Genomic DNA, 15,903 nt, shown 5'->3' with positions numbered 1-15,903 from the left:
TGAATGTCAGTCAAAAAGTACAGTAAAATATACAATATTGAGCAACTACGTGAAATAAGAACTTTTAGCAACAAGCATTGGAAATGCAATAGGTCTCGCACCATTAGAGTTAGTGCTTTTAGAATTGTTTATGGGTTTTTTTTGTAAATGTTTAGCATTTTTGTTTCCTGTAGCCAATGCTAAAGTATTACAAATAAAAAAAGCCATAAACATTTCTAAAAGCTCTAACTGAAATGGTCTGAGAACTATTGCACTGTGTGAGGGTGAGGGTGAGTGAGGGTGAGGGTGAGTGAGGGTGAGTGAGGGTGAGGGAGTGAGGGTGAGTGAGGGTGAGTGAGGGTGAGTGAGGGGTTGAGGGTGAGGTGTTGAGGGTGAGGGTGAGTGAGGGTGAGTGAGGGTGAGGGTGAGGGTGAGTGAGGTGTTGAGGGTGAGTGAGGGTGAGTGAGGGTGAGGGGTTTTGGGTGAGTGAGGGTGAGGGGGAGTAGTTGAGGCTGAGTGAGGGTGAGTGAGAGTGAGGGTGAGTGAGGGGTTGAGGGTGAGGGGTTGAGGGTGAGTGAGTGAGGGTGAGGGGTTGAGGGTGAGTGAGGGGTTGAGGGTGAGTGAGGGGTTGAGGGTGAGGGGTTGAGGGTGAGGGAGGGTGAGTGAGGGTTTGAGGGGGAGGGGTTGAGGGTGAGGGGTTGAGGGTGAGTGAGGGTGAGGGGTTGAGGGTGGGTGAGTGAGGGTGAGGGTTTGAGGGTGAGGGGTTGAGGGTGAGTGAGTGAGGGTGAGGGGGTGAGGGTGAGGGGTTGAGGGTGAGTGAGGTTGAGGGTGGTTGAGTGAGGATGAGTGAGAGTGAGGGTGAGTGAGGGGTTGAGGGTGAGGGGTTGAGGGTGAGTGAGTGAGGGTGAGGGGTTGAGGGTGATTGAGGGTGAGGGTGAGGGGTTAAAGGTGAGTGAGGATGAGTGAGAGCGAGGGTGAGTGAGGGGTTGAGGGTGAGGGGTTGAGGGTGAGTGAGGGTGAGTGAGGGTGAGGGGTTGAGGGTGAGTGAGGATGAGTGAGAGTGAGGGTGAGTGAGGGGTTGAGGGTGAGTGATGGTCAGGGTGAGTGAGGGTGAGGGTGGGTGAGGGGTTGAGGGTGAGGGTGAGTGAGGGTGAGGGTGAGTGGGGGTGAGGGTGAGTGAGGGGTTGAGGGTGAGTGAGGGTGAGGGTGAGGGGTTGAGGGTGAGTGAGGGTGAGTGAGGGTGAGGGGTTGAGGGTGAGTGAGGGTGAGGGTGAGGGAGGGGTTGAGGGTGAGTGAGGGTGAGTGAGGGTGAGGGTGAGTGAGGGGTTGAGGGTGAGTGAGGGTGAGTGAGGGTGAGGGGTTGAGGGTGAGTGAGGGTGAGGGGTTGAGGGTGAGTGAGGGTGAGGGGTTGAGGGTGAGTGAGGGTGAGGGTGAGTGAGGGTGAGGGGTGGCCAACATCGCTATCCTCGTTAAACCAGTTGGCTCATCAGTGTTTGTCAACAGTGCGCCTTGTTGAGTAAGCAGAAAGAGATCGACGCCGGTTCGATAATGCCACAGCTCTGTGCTAACAAAAATGCGGAAATTATAAGCATTTAAATCATTGGCAAATTCAGTAAGCAGAAAGAGATCGACGGTGGTTCGATAATGCCACAGCTCTGTGCTAACAAAAATGCGGAAAAAAGTAAGCATTTAAATCATTGGCAAATTCTACGGAAATTGATTGCAAATGGGAGCAGCTCTGCTTGCAAATCCTCCCTCCGTCGCCCAGGCTGCTGGACTGGAATTGCAGCAGCTAGAAGTGAGGAAGAAAAAAACAAGCAGCAGAGCACGGCGTCAGTGTTGGCATTGCTGGGGGGTAGGGGGGAAGTGGGGATTTAAAAAAAAATGCGACACGGCGGGCAGGGGAGGGGGCGGAGCGGGTAAAATAAACAAAGCGCAGAAAAACACACCAGGGCTACATTTCACACATATTAAAGAAACCAGCAAACAACTACAACATAATGCAAGGCAAAATAAATACTAATTAGAGCAATGGTGCCAAGTACTAATCCTGCGTAAGCATGTGTACTACACTAAACAAGCATATGTAAAATGAAGAATGAAGGAAACAGTCCCAAATTTTGTGAAACTTATTAGTAGCAGCTTGGGTTGAAGACCGGAGATACAAGTAGAGAGATAACGACCAGGAGTTAGATGGTGAAACGTAATCCTCACGCTGCATCCAACACCAGCAACAACCGGAGGCCAAGCGTAGCCTGGCAGCCGATAGCACGAGCCAATAGGGAGCTTGATTACAGACACAGGCAACAGCAGACAACCGCTGCAATCGCAAAGGACCCTGAGCTGAAAATAGCGTCCACAACCTCTACCTTCACTCTCATTTCAAAATCCTTCTTGGTTTAGTAATCCTCTGAGGGAAAAATGCTTGTGACGTGTGTCTGTTTACAAAAAGGACAGGCAAAAATACAGAAAGAGCTTCATAATCCAAACCAAATTTAAATCCGATAAATATTTAATAATATTTCACAAGCAGAAATGATCAAAGGTGGATCAGATCATCAGGGAGAGCGGGCTTTGTAATGTAATTGACACGGCCGGCCGGTCGTGAAACTGAAAGCATGGCCGGCCGGCCGTGAAAGCCTTTGATGCGGCAGGGGAAATGCGAGACGGCGGGGAGGGGGCGGAGCGGGTAAACAAAGACGGACGTGCACGCGCTTTTAAGCTCAATGCGCATGCGCATTGAGCTTAAAAGTCACGGGCACTGCAAGGAATCGCCACGATTCCTTGCAGTGTGGATAAAGAGTGGATAAGTCCCAATACTCTCGCTTGCTCGATGCGCATGCGCATCGACAGGCGAGACCTAAAAAGGAAACAAGTATAAAGCTAAAAAATCACAATAGTGAAATTGAAAAAACATCATAAACTACAGGCAAGAGTACATGTGTTCAAGGGGGTTTGAAATTATCCGAGGAAAGTGGAGAGTATGCCTTTTTGGCAGATTGATCTAAATATAAAGTGAGAGGTAACCAGTAGAGTTCAACATTTCGGGAGGGCGTGCAGGAGGAGGCAAAGGCAACATCAAGTCTATGTGATTGACATACTAGATTCCACCAACAAGTTAGAGACAAAGTGTTCAAGGACTTCCAGTTAGAAACAATGTGCTGCAGTGCAAGGGCTAACATAAGATCAAAAAGACCGTGAGAATGTGGAGGGAGTTCCAAATCGTCTGAAAGGCTACCTAGAAACACAAAAGAGGTGGAAAAATGAATAGAGATGTTGAAAATACGGGAGAGGCGAGAGCATATCTGAGTCCAAAAAATGTGAACTGAAGGACAGAGGAAGAAAAGGTGTAGAAGATCTGCATTGGGAGCAGTACAGGTCCAACAATTAGGTATATAATTGGATTGAAAGCGAGAAATAGAAAGAGGAGAAAGGTAGAGTCTGTGGTAGAAGAAAAATAGGGATTGAGTAAGAGAGGCAGTCCGGGAAATCTTCAAAGATCTGGCCCATATTTTGTCCCAAAGAGAAGTTGACCATGAAGAACCCAAATCCTTCTCCCAAGACAATTCCAATTTCGATTTGAGACGGTCCGGGTCGGGGGCTGAGAAATACCGATAAATAAGGGAAGCTTTAGGAGCAGTAGAGAGGACGGTAAGAAGAGAGGGAGACGAGGCTGGTAGGCTTTCAGAAGGAAGAGAATAATAACAATCTAGAATGGTTTCCATAAGGATGAGGAATTTCTTTGCAAAAGAAGGAGGGCAGTGGAATTGAGATTGGAATTTAGGAAACGAGCAGGGGGATGAGCCATCAAAGAGATGACGTACCCAGATGATACCTTTCGCTCTCCATGAGGGCCATGCAATAGGTCTGTTATGTATTAATATGAGTGAATTGTACCATATAGGTAATAGTAGGAAGGATTCCTGAGAGACCGGGGTAGAGAAGACTAAAGGCCGTAGAAGAGAAGAGGTATGTTTGAATAAAAGGGGGTTAAGACATGGGGCTTTAGAAGTGAAGCGGATTACCTCTTGTAAAGAGTAAGGAAGTAATAACTCCTGTTCGACAGAAAGCCAGAGGGGAGAAAAAGGGGAGGTTTCCCGAGATAGCCAGCGGGAAGCTTGTCGAAGTGAGAAGGACTTGTGGTAAAGGCGAAAGTCTGGAAAGTTGGTTCCACCATTAGGTTTAGATTTACGAAGGTGTAGGAGAGATATACGAGCCTTTTTCTGTTTCCAGAGAAATTTGGACAAAACAGAGTCAATGCGGCGAAAATATGAATTCGGGATACGAATTGGAAGCATGGATAATAAGTAGATCAAAATCGGGGCAATCATCATCCTGATGGAATCAAGACGACCCCACCAGGAAAGAAATAGAGGATTCCAAGAAGAGAGTAATGAGTCTATTCTAGAGATGACCGCGTTCATGTTAAGTTGAATAGAAGAGGAAATAGAGTTAGAGAAAAGAACACCAAGATATTTAATTTTCGTAGAGTTCCTAGCAAAGCCTGTAGAAGTGAAGAAGTGGGGAAGGCAAAATTTGGTTAAAGGAAGAATTTCTGTTTTGTCAGAATTTATTTTATAACCTGAAACCAAAGAGAATTTTTCAAATTCACTTAATAAAGAGGGAACAGAAGTGACCGGGTCAGAAATAAATAAAAGGATATCGTCAGCATATGCAGATAATTTAAGATGATGATCACCATACGGGAATCCAGAAATGGAGGGATTGTTACGTATGGAAGTAAGGAAGGGTTCAAGCGCCAAAATAAATAAAAGAGGTGACAAAGGACAGCCCTGACGTACCCCACGTTGAAGCGTGAGTGGGGAAGTGAGTTGACCATTGACGAGAACAGAGGCCTTGGGCATAGAATATAGCAAAGAGATATAAGATATAAATTTAGGGCTGAAGCCATGCCATTTTAAGGAAGCCATGAGAAAGGACCAGTCAACCCGATCAAAGGCTTTCTCAGCATCTACGGAAATGGCTGCAATGGGAATTGATAGTGAGGGGGCTTTACTTAAAACATTAAGGAAGAGTCTGGAGTTATCCGAAGTAAGGCGGCCCTTAACAAAACCACATTGCTCTTTTCCTATGAGATGTGGTAGGAGCGGGTCAAGGCGGAGAGCTAATAATTTTGCAAAAATCTTATAGTCCACATTAACTAAAGATATAGGTCGATAATTTTGACAAAACTTAGGGTCTCTACCATCTTTAGGGATAAGGCATATGGTAGCGTCCTGAAATGAGCCTTGGGCCGAACCAGTAGAACAAAAAGACTGAAAAAGAAATAGAAGTTTAGGTAAGAGGAGATCTGAAAAATGTAGGTAAAATTCAATTGGAAAGCCGTCAGGTCCTGGAGTCTTGCCTTTAGTGAGGGAGGATAAAGCAGTGGACAACTCTGAAATAGTGAGATCAATATCAACGGCCGAAAAATTAAGGTGGGAGGTATCTGGCTGAGGCATGTTATCAAAATAAGATTGAATAAACTCTGGGGTGGGGGGGTTCTCAGGAGTGTATAAAGATTCATAAAAAGAGTGAAATTGTTCCAAAATTTCTGCATCTGTATGAAGAAGAATATTAGAGGGGGAGTAGATAGAATCAATATTAGTTCGTTCTTTACGTGATTTTAGATAGTTAGCCAATAATTTACCTGATTTATTTCGACCTCCATAGTATCGTGCGCTGCTCCGGAGGAGAAAAGAGGAGGCTGAATCTGTAGTAAGCTTGTTAAAAGCAATCTTAGCCTTAAGAAGTTCAGGAGACATATGCTTAGTAGAGGAAGTATAGAATTGATGTTCCAGCGATTTAATGTGCGCCAGGGTAACTTTACGCTTTTGAAGGAATTTTTTCTTCTTTTTAGAGACAAAATCAATAATAAAACCTCGGGCTGTGGCCTTGAAGGAATCCCAAAGAATATGAGGAGGGGTATCAGGTGTAGAGTTAAGTTGAAAAAATTCAGAAGCGAAAGAACGAAAAGAGGAGGAAAAAAGAGGATCAGTAAGAAGAGAAGGGTTAAAACGCCAACGAGAAGATTTAGGAGTAGGAGGAAGAAGGTCAAAAACAGTAATAATAGGAGCATGGTCAGAGATAACAATAGGTTCAATAGAAGAGGTTATAAGGTGTTGAGAGAGAGATGAAGATAGAAAAATGTAGTCCAAACGAGAGAAAGAAGCATGAGGAGGAGAGAAAAAGGAAAAATCCATAACATCTGGGTGAGTGAGTCTCCATGAGTCCACAAGATGAATTTGAGTGATAGTGTCAAGGAATTGTTTATGTGGTTTGTGAGGGGAAAAACGAACAGAAGATTTACGGTCTAAAAAGGGGTCAATGATCTGGTTACAGTCTCCACCTAGTAGGAAAGAATCATCCTTATATTGAACACATTTTGCTGTATTGGAGGGCCAAAAAGAGGAGTCAAAACATGTAGGACCGTAAACATTGAACACAGTAATTGGGATAGCGTTAAGGAGTAGTTTAGCCAAAATCCAACGCCCCTCATCGTCTTTTTCTTCTAGTAATACTTTACACTGAAGGTGTTAATGAATCAAAATAGCCACCCCGTTCTTTTTTTGAGAAGCAGGAGAGAATAAAACAGTTCCAACCCACAATCGCTTTAGTTTTAAGGATTCAATGTCTGAGAGGTGGGTTTCTTGAATAAGAACAATATCTGGATTGTAAGAAGATAGGTGTGAGAGTACTCTTTGCCGTTTAATAGGATGATTAAATCCTTTCACATTCCATGAAACAACTTTGAAGGTGAAAGAGTAGTAAATTGATCAAAATTGAAAAATGCAAAAACATACTGTACATTTAGTAATTCAAACTGTAGAGAGATAACCATAAAGATCATCAAAAAGGTAGAAGGAAGGATAGGTAGAGAATGAAAAAGAAAAAGAAAAGGGGAAAGGGAGAGGGACAGGAAAAGGGAGAGAAGATCAGCAAAGGAAGGAGAAGGGAGAAAAGAGAGAAGGCATAGAAGACAGTACAAATCCAAAAGGATGACTGTATTGAACATACCTGGAGGGGGAAGTACACACAGGGGGAAGGTGGGAAGGTGGTGATGCGTTACAAGACGGACGAACCAGGATCAGGAGCAGAGCCACACCGAGACCGCACAAAAAGGAACACAGGATGGAACAAAATGGTGAAGGGAACGTCCGATATATATCCGTCTGGGGAAAAAGGAAAAATTGTGAACATACGGAACATGTGACATAAAATATAGATCCAGAAGTTAGAAAGAGACAATAGGTAGATATAAGAGACGCAAGAGAGAGACATTCAAAGAGAAGATAAGGAAAATGATAAGGTTAAGATTGAGATAAGGAGTGTAGAGAGGTACATGAATTCAGAGAAAGATTACTAGAAAACAAGACATGAAGACAACAAAAGCCAAAGTTCAGCCACTGTTCGAAGCAGAGGAGGAGGCGTCCATTCCTTCTTCATTCTGTAAAAGGAGAAAATTCCGTAGTTCACCAGGTTCCTGAAATGACCAAGTCTTATTGCGATAGGTAACTCTGAGAGTACAAGGGTGAAACAGGCCATATCTTGCTCCCATAGAGCGTAGAGAAGGACGCATAGCCAGAAATTCTTTACGTCTGGAGGCAGTGACATTAGAGACATCTTGAGATAAGTACACTCGTTGACCAGGCTGAGCTGTTTAAAAGGATTGTTTTTCTGCTGTAACTTAAATCAGATTATACACGTGAGCAATCACATATGTACAGCTCCCAGGAAGCTGTAGGCGCTTAAATAACAAGCACTGTGAAAGGAAAGGAGTCAATCAGAGTGCGAGAGCGCGCAAGCTAATTAAGCCATCGGAAAAGTGGACGAGAGTGCACAAGTGCATTTAAAGTAAAACAAAGATGGCGTTGGGCTGTCCACATGTGTGTGCATTTTTTGTCTCTCCGTACGCGTGCACATTTTGAATCGATTACAAGGAGAGGTGTGGCGCCAGGGCGACTGACGCTGTGGATCACGGTTCGATACCCGGGTCCGGCAGCAGGGGTCTGCCCAGCACCATGCGACTCTGGGCAATAGCTCGCTTAATCTTCCAAACGGCCCCCAGCACTGAGATACCCCTTCGGGGGTGATATGTGCGCTATACAAGTACTGGATTTACATTTACAAAGGCCCTCGCATGGCAAGAGCAGCGCTGCTAACCCCAGGCGAGACCTACAAATGTGATAGGGGAAGGTCAGGAAGCAGCAGACTCAAAAAACATCTAATAAAAAAAAGGGACAAGAAAACAAAAGACCTCCTTGAAAAACTCGACAAAATTAACTCAAAGCCAACGCAGCCTACTAATATCACCGATTCAATCATTATTTAGGAAAATGAACCCCAGTGGAAAATTCATTTAAAAGACCCAGCAACTGTCATCTAGGCAGCAACGGACAAAATAATGGGCCTCCCGAACCCGTTAACACCTCTATGGCCAGACATGGCTACAGTTGGAGGCTTAAGACCCTACACAAACATGAACCACGTCATAAAATCAATTATCCCAACTCAGAGCGACAAAGACACAGAGGACCGACCCGCCTGGGTGCAATAGAATTGAGACTCATACCCAAGTCTAATGCATTCCCTCCCAAGATTGGCGACAAAAGATGGTGCCCAACAGCCAGACATTAGAGAAGATAATCACTGCTTGGAAGGCTTGAATAATACTTGGTTCCAATCAATTTCATTAAAAGGTAGTGTGGATTTAATGCAGGCACTGGAGGCCAAAACAATCAACCCGGCTGACAACTAGATCAATAACTCTGTGACTGACCATCTGGAGGGCAACAGACGGCAACCAGTTATAGACATATCAAGTGCACTGAAAGAATCAAACAGTAAGGTCTTAAGTCATACACACAAAATCGAAGGAAATGATGTAAACTATTTGAATGACCATCTAGAAGGGCAACGGCAAACAGTGATTGGGATATCAAGTGTACTAGAACAATTAAACCCAGAGGACTTCAGCCATATTTGCAAAACTCAAGAAAATGAAGTAAAACATATAATCTATACAAAGTAGGCCCAACCAAATAACCTGGAATGTAAAGTAATTAAAACTACATCAAGAAAGGCAATAAGGGAAACGAAGGAGCCTGCAGTAAGAGCAAGGAATAACGAGGAATGTGACAGACCAGAGACAAAAGTGGAGGACATCTTAAACCAGCATACTTCTCTAATAAACATCTTGCAACCATCAATTACCATACTTGATATGCAGTCAGAAAAATTGGATATTCAGATACACTTAATAGCTGCACACATCACCTGGATAAATTCAAAACTTGAAAAACTGACAGATTTCAATACAAAGAGACACAGAAAAGCCGCAACTGTTGTACAAACATAATGTGCATGTGGTCCAATTGTTGACAAACTGAGTACTGTACCAGTCATCTTAATGAGCATCCTGAATGAAAGGAAAACTAGGCAACAGTAATTGTGTCTAGCAACCTAGTACTAGAGCAGAGTAACAAATCACAAAAGCAGTCATCAGAGGAACTAGAATTGTTGGTGACAAGTAAACCAAACAGCGACCAAGTGCAGAGACAACAACACAAAGAACGGCCAAATGAACAAGAGACCAGGACACCCCTAATCTAACATGCCACACCAGGCTGTGGAAAGTGATGATGTACATCCCATTCCTCTGAAAACAATAATTTGTCAAAACACGTGTAGACGCCAATTGGATATACTTACTACACAAAGCACAACACTAGCCTTGGAGAAATTAAGGCACAAAGTGTGGCTTGATTTGATCTATTTCCTGAGTTCCCACTGATTGATCATCCAGGGATTCCACTAACTTTTGAGGCCAAAGCAGCGGTACAGTTGACCAAATTAAACATCATGACATGGTGGAAACTATATAGAGAGATACTTTTATAGACATACCATGTTCACAAACCACCCCACATGCACAACACTTGATATCTTTCTTTATTATCGGCTTCAGATTACATCTAAATGACATTCTCCCTTGAAACTCCCATTGTTTGAACCGCTTGAGAGGCTGATTATCACAAAATCACCTAAATGATAGTGACACTATACAACTATGTCCTGTTTCAGACACATTCAAATGTAGCCAGTGTGAAAACAAATTGGAAGCTGAATTGCAAATCCCATTGTGAGAAAAGGACTGGGAATTATCCTGTTCACAAACAGCAGTCCTGTCCTCCAATATCAGATTCAGCATAATACTTTTTTATTAATTACATAGAGCATATCATACTCCACTTAGTCTCCAGAAAAGCAGAGATTCCACAATTCTAATAGCTTCAGATGAAGGGCTCCAGGGTCTGGTTGTCTACACCTGGCCTGGAGTTTTCCTCAAATATACTAATTCTGAGTCGAGATTGTAAATACTGTATCCATAACGGTTTGCTACCCTATATCATTAGACCCTAAAGTGGCTCTTCTGGTGTGTGTTCATCCTAGAGCAACAACTTATAGGAAACTGGTGGTGCTGTAGTTGCAGTTGGATAACAGACAAGTGGCAAGACACACTGGGGCTGAGGTAGATAGCCGAGCCGTGCAATGTACTGCAATAGAGATGTAGCAATGCATGTGCTACAAACCTATGACATGATGTGAGACATGCTGCATGTCAAGCTAAGCTGTTACCCCTGCTCTCCAGGGAGGATGAGAGACCGCAGCTGCTCTTGTAAAGAGATAGATGCCTGCCTTTCCAGAACACATAATGCAGTGTAAGAATGAACAATGAAATGAAATGATGCCAACATTTGGAAACACCTATAAGGTAGACCTGAGGTAAAGTACATCAGAGAAATACATTTTTCTGAAGGTCTTGTATGAAAGCAAACACTAAAATAACACCATTTTATCTTTTAAAAAAAACAAGAGCCTCTCACCTAAATAAAGGGTGTAACCCTGTATGCATAAGAAACAACTAAGTACAGAGCTCGACGGAAAATCTAGACAAGCATTTCATTAAGTGAAATCTGTAGGGACAGAAAGATCGATGTCCTAAAACCTGAGACTGTCCCAGCAAACCTGGAACATCTCCTCACTAAATAAAAGATCTGACAAGTTTGAACATACTTTTACTGTGTGAGAGGCTTCCTTGAAGGGTCTGGAACTGTAGTGTGGGGGCAGAGGGAATTTCCGCCCTTCAACACCTGGCTACAGTCAAAGTGGCGGAACTTGGAGTGGAGCCCAGCCCTACCCGAGCCGACCCTCCAACGCCCGTTGCCAACGTACTGGGAAGCTTGTATAGCCACTGACAATCAATGGCTGTCCAGAGCCTCCAGACACCAGCTGCAAACTGATCTTTGCAGAGGTTTCCAGCTCTCCTTATGACACCTTGTAATAGTGATAATGCAGCAAGTCTTCCCAAGTAACACTGAGCTCCATCTTTTAAGGTACCTAACAAAATGTGAGCTGAATGGATAGCAACGATGGAACCAATTGAGCCACAGTTTCTGTAAATCAAGGGTCCTGAAAAAGAAGAAGGAAAGCTGGGCTGAGAAATAGAGATCGGTGATGTTAAATAAGGAAATGGAGATTGAAGAACTGAAATATGCAAAATGAAAGAAAATGGCACAGTGAAGAAGTGGGAAAACATCGGACAAAGGAAAAGAATAGATGGCTGAATGGGAGGTTGACAAGTTTATGGCAATGGTGGCGAAGAAGGCTAATAAGGTCTGGATAATAAAGAGAAGAATTGAAGGGAGAAAATATACAGTGAAAGACCGAGGTAAAGGGACCAATGGTAGAAAGACGAGGGGAAGAGCTGAGGGAAGGGAAGGTAAAGGATGGTGAAATAACAGCTGTAGTGGGAAGGATGAAGGGAAGAGGAAGGGCTTAGATAAGTAGGAAAAAGATCATTTATTGACCTTAGAAGGAGGATACACCAAGTCGGCCACCCTGGCAGACTGGTGAATTGCAGGCAACTCTCACTCTTCAAATAAGTAGTGTGCTCTAGCTGAAGGTAGATGAATGAGGCTTACAGACTAAGGGGGAGAAAGAACAGATGGAAAGAGAAGCAGAGAAAGGGGCCAATTAGATAAGTATAAAGGAAAAATGAATTAGTCTGTATAGACTAACTTGAGGACAGTAAGAGCACAAGGAAGATGAAGGGAGATGTGCTTAATTTAGTGAGATGGTTGAGGCTTTATTGTCCGGAGCATTTTTAAAATAATTTCACTGGCTTAACTATCTCTGTTGGCACCAATCCTTAGGTTGCTTTCGATAATGTAATGCAGCAGTTGTTAATCGCCAACCATCATTATCTTTCGACCTTCTCATCCTCCTTACAGCAATTACTTTTTAGGGGATTTCCACCTTAGCACAGAAGGGAGAACAGGCAGTAAGAAGGCACTGACTACTGCCACCATTGTGGGCATTATAAGAGTATAGCATTCCCCGGATTCTTCCTGTCGTAACTAAAGAAAATTAAAGAAAAGCAGTCAGTCGGAATGTCTATGATGAAGATATACAGGACTAAGGATAATGAAGGCAACCTGTAAGCAGGGAAAAATCTCTTTGTCCCCCAACACAGTCATTATTTTTGAGGAATACCAAAAGCCAAGCCTTTAGTCCTGAACTCAAATATAAATAAGTCACTAATCATGCTTGTCATCATTTCATTAGTGAAACAAATCGAAAGTAGTACATTAAGTCCAGGGCCGGTTTTAGCGCTGGTGGCGCCCTGTGCAACATAGTTTGTTGGCGCCCCCCAATGACCACCTCCATCAGGAATTACCTCACTACAACTCTTCAACAGTGCCCCTCATGTCTCCATAACTACTCTCTCACAAATGCATTAAATTCGTTTTATAGCACCACTCATACTAGTGCAGGGTGTCAGACCCTTTTACATCACACGTATGACACAGAGACAATCAATCCAGTGGCGTAGCTAGTCCTTTCGGCTGCCCGTGGTGGTCACTGCATTTGCCGCCCTGCGGCGGGCGATTGAAGAGTCGGGGGGATTTCTGCCCCGAGATAACAGGTAAGAGCGAGGGAGGCCGCCGCCGCCAAAACTCATGCCGCCTGGGGTAGACCGTCCTCATCCCCCCTGCTACGCCACTGAATCAATTATACGTGTGTTAATCAGTTTATGGGAAACGTTACATAAGACAGAGGATTACAATAGGAGTCATGTCATCAATTGTTGTAGGCAGTATAGTTTAAGAGTGCTTGGTTTGGAGAAGCACAAATCTAGAATATAAAACTTAAAACCGTGTTTGGGGTTTCTATTTAATAATAAGAATGGATTTCTGCCCAAATGAACCCATTTTGCAACATTAGGTTAATGAAAGACTAGGGAAAAATCATAATGCTGTAACCTATACCATGCAGTTTTCATGCAGCTCTTTGATGACAGTTAATTGCTCACTGTTCTACATTAGGATTGTATACTTATATACTGGAAGGAACAATAGGATCTCTCTGACAAAAGCAGTAACCTACTGACTTATTTACATTATATGCTCTTTGTGATGTGCATGGTGCACCTTCTTTGCAGCAGGCATATTAACCCTCTGTGCTACCTTACAATGAATCAAAACACCCACTAAACAAAGCACCCATCTCTCTCTCCAGAAAAAACATTAACCTTTTGGTGCTCATGAGGGCTTCACGCCGTCATGAGTCACGGTAGTCGTGTGCTCGTGACAGCCTGGAGCCGTCATGACTCTGCCGCTCCGCCCACCTGCGATTAATTCCCCCCCTGTGTGGGCGAATTAAGCAGTGAGCGGAGTTCTGACGAGTCCAGGCCGTCATGAGCACACGACTACAGTGATTCATGACGGCCTGGAGCCGTCATGAGCACCGCAGCGCTGTGTCCCCCCCACGCCGCGGCGAAGATGTTAATCACCGGAGTTATCGTGACATGTTTATTGTTGCCTGAAAGTTGCTAGAAGAAATGAATGCCGCAGCAGGTGCTTTTAAACCCATAACATATGTTGCAGCGCCTACAACTTACTTAGTTTCAATTAACAAAGTGAATTAGTAAAAATTGAGCTGGTGTAGAATGTCTCTAGTAATCAAGGCGGTAGGAAGACATACTGATAGTGCGAGTAGAGAGCGGAACTAGGTTCTATGTGCCTAGATCAATTAAATAAAATCCACTAAAGTTCACGAGAAACCTTTTATTTTATGACTCCTAAGCAAACATATATCTTACTGCAGCATATGGGTAAAAGGCTTAAAAGCATGCTTCCTGATCTGTTTAACACTGTTTTCTCTCTTCTATTTCCATGAAGATTAACGTCGTGGAAAAGAAAGAGGGACAACAGCGTTCAACCGTGCAGGCTTTTGAGCAATTCCACTGGTGCTAATTATAGAGAACAAATCGCGCTCCCCTGACCTTGGCACCCGGTGCGGTGGCACCGCTCGCACCGCCAAAAAGCCGGCACTGATTAAGTCAAAACTGGCCCCGCTAGTTATTTTCTAGCTTTTTCTTGTCATATGATTCAAAAGAAAACAACATCCACGAAAGAAACTATGATGCCTTAGCTGAGTAATCACGTTTGTGCTATTACTCGATGATGTCCTTGAACGTAATGAGGCATGTTCGGCAGTACACCGATTAATGTTATATGTGGCTGACGAATTACACTTCTCTAAACGCCATTGGGGTTAATCATCCTTTCCAACGGCTGCGGGACGCCAACATACACCTTGAACGTGGCGCCCGCAGGTTGATGTTACCGTTCGTCTTCAAATATATTCGTATTGATGACATTATCAAGGGACGCCAGCTAATATCCGGTATGCGGCGCCTTCGTTTCAACATTACCTACTAATTTTTTAGCGATACTTGTACCGAAGATTGACGGAGGCTTTTTCGAGTACACTGGCATATTTTCTTACACTGCACTCGTATCGAAGAGTTACTGAAAGGAGGCTGGTGAATATCCTGAATGTGGCCTCTTTGTTTTTGCATTTTTAAACATTTTGTATCGAGGATTGATGAAGGCGTCTTTGCGTACCCAGGCACACCTTTCCTTTCCGCTTCACACTCGATAACAAGTTCAGTGGAGTGAGATGCGATTCCACCCAGGCGATAGGAAAATAAAGAAACAAGATTTCCATCCGGCCTTGATGTTTAAATAAGGAATACTAAGAGAACCCTCATCTCGTGTTCCCTCGGGTCAGATTTTAAAGGTGGCTCCTGAAGAAGGCGTTTTCTTTAATACGCCGAAACGCGCGTCGATGACTAGATTTGTCCGCCACTGTTTTATGAATTTTTGTGCAATTGTGTTATAAATATATTGTTTGTATTTGATTATTTGTTTACATAAAGAATCGGTTTTTATGTTTTTGAATTAAAATGTTTTTATCATGAATATGTATACTTAGAAATAATTATAATTCTTTGTTTTTTAATTGGTTGTTGTGCTTTCCCTTTGTCACCTCTCCCTGGTTGTATTATCCAATTTCCAGTTTTTCTTTACATTGGCTAATTATAGAGAACAAATCGCGCTCCCCTGACCTTGGCACCCGGTGCGGTGGCACCGCTCGCACCGCCAAAAAGCCGGCACTGATTAAGTCAAAACTGGCCCCGCTAGTTATTTTCTAGCTTTTTCTTGTCATATGATTCAAAAGAAAACAACATCCACGAAAGAAACTATGATGCCTTGGCTGAGTAATCACGTTTGTGCTATTACTCGATGATGTCCTTGAACGTAATGAGGCATGTTCGGCAGTACACCGATTAATGTTATATGTGGCTGACGAATTACACTTCTCTAAACGCCATGCGCAATCATAACTTTGATAGTCTGAGTATACATGTATATATAATGTCACATGATTAAAATCTGATATTATAATGGACAAAGCAGTGCAGGAAAATACCGCTCATTTATACATGTGGTTGCCAACTTACACTTCTCATACGAATATGCAGAATCACAATTTTTGCTATTTTGGGTAAACATG

At 43.4% G+C, this 15,903-nt stretch overlaps 1 protein-coding gene across 4 annotated transcripts in view; it reads right to left on the bottom strand.

Annotated features, from left to right (window-relative positions):
- The window catches only part of SHLD2 (shieldin complex subunit 2), a 1,059,977-nt gene that overhangs the window by 1,011,856 nt on the left and 32,218 nt on the right, over positions 1-15,903 (bottom strand). For 2 of the 4 annotated variants that reach the window (XM_078643303.1, XM_078643304.1), the window contains exon 2: positions 6,997-7,151. The exons of the other annotated variants lie outside the window; for them this stretch is intronic. The gene's annotated coding sequence lies outside the window, so the exon portion shown is untranslated. The remainder of the gene's footprint in view (positions 1-6,996; positions 7,152-15,903) is intronic. 4 annotated transcript variants of the gene reach the window in all.

This window comes from Lissotriton helveticus, chromosome 5_1 (assembly GCF_964261635.1).
Source record: "Lissotriton helveticus chromosome 5_1, aLisHel1.1, whole genome shotgun sequence".
NCBI lineage: Eukaryota > Metazoa > Chordata > Amphibia > Caudata > Salamandridae > Lissotriton > Lissotriton helveticus.
This window is presented reverse-complemented; position numbering and strand designations above follow the sequence as displayed.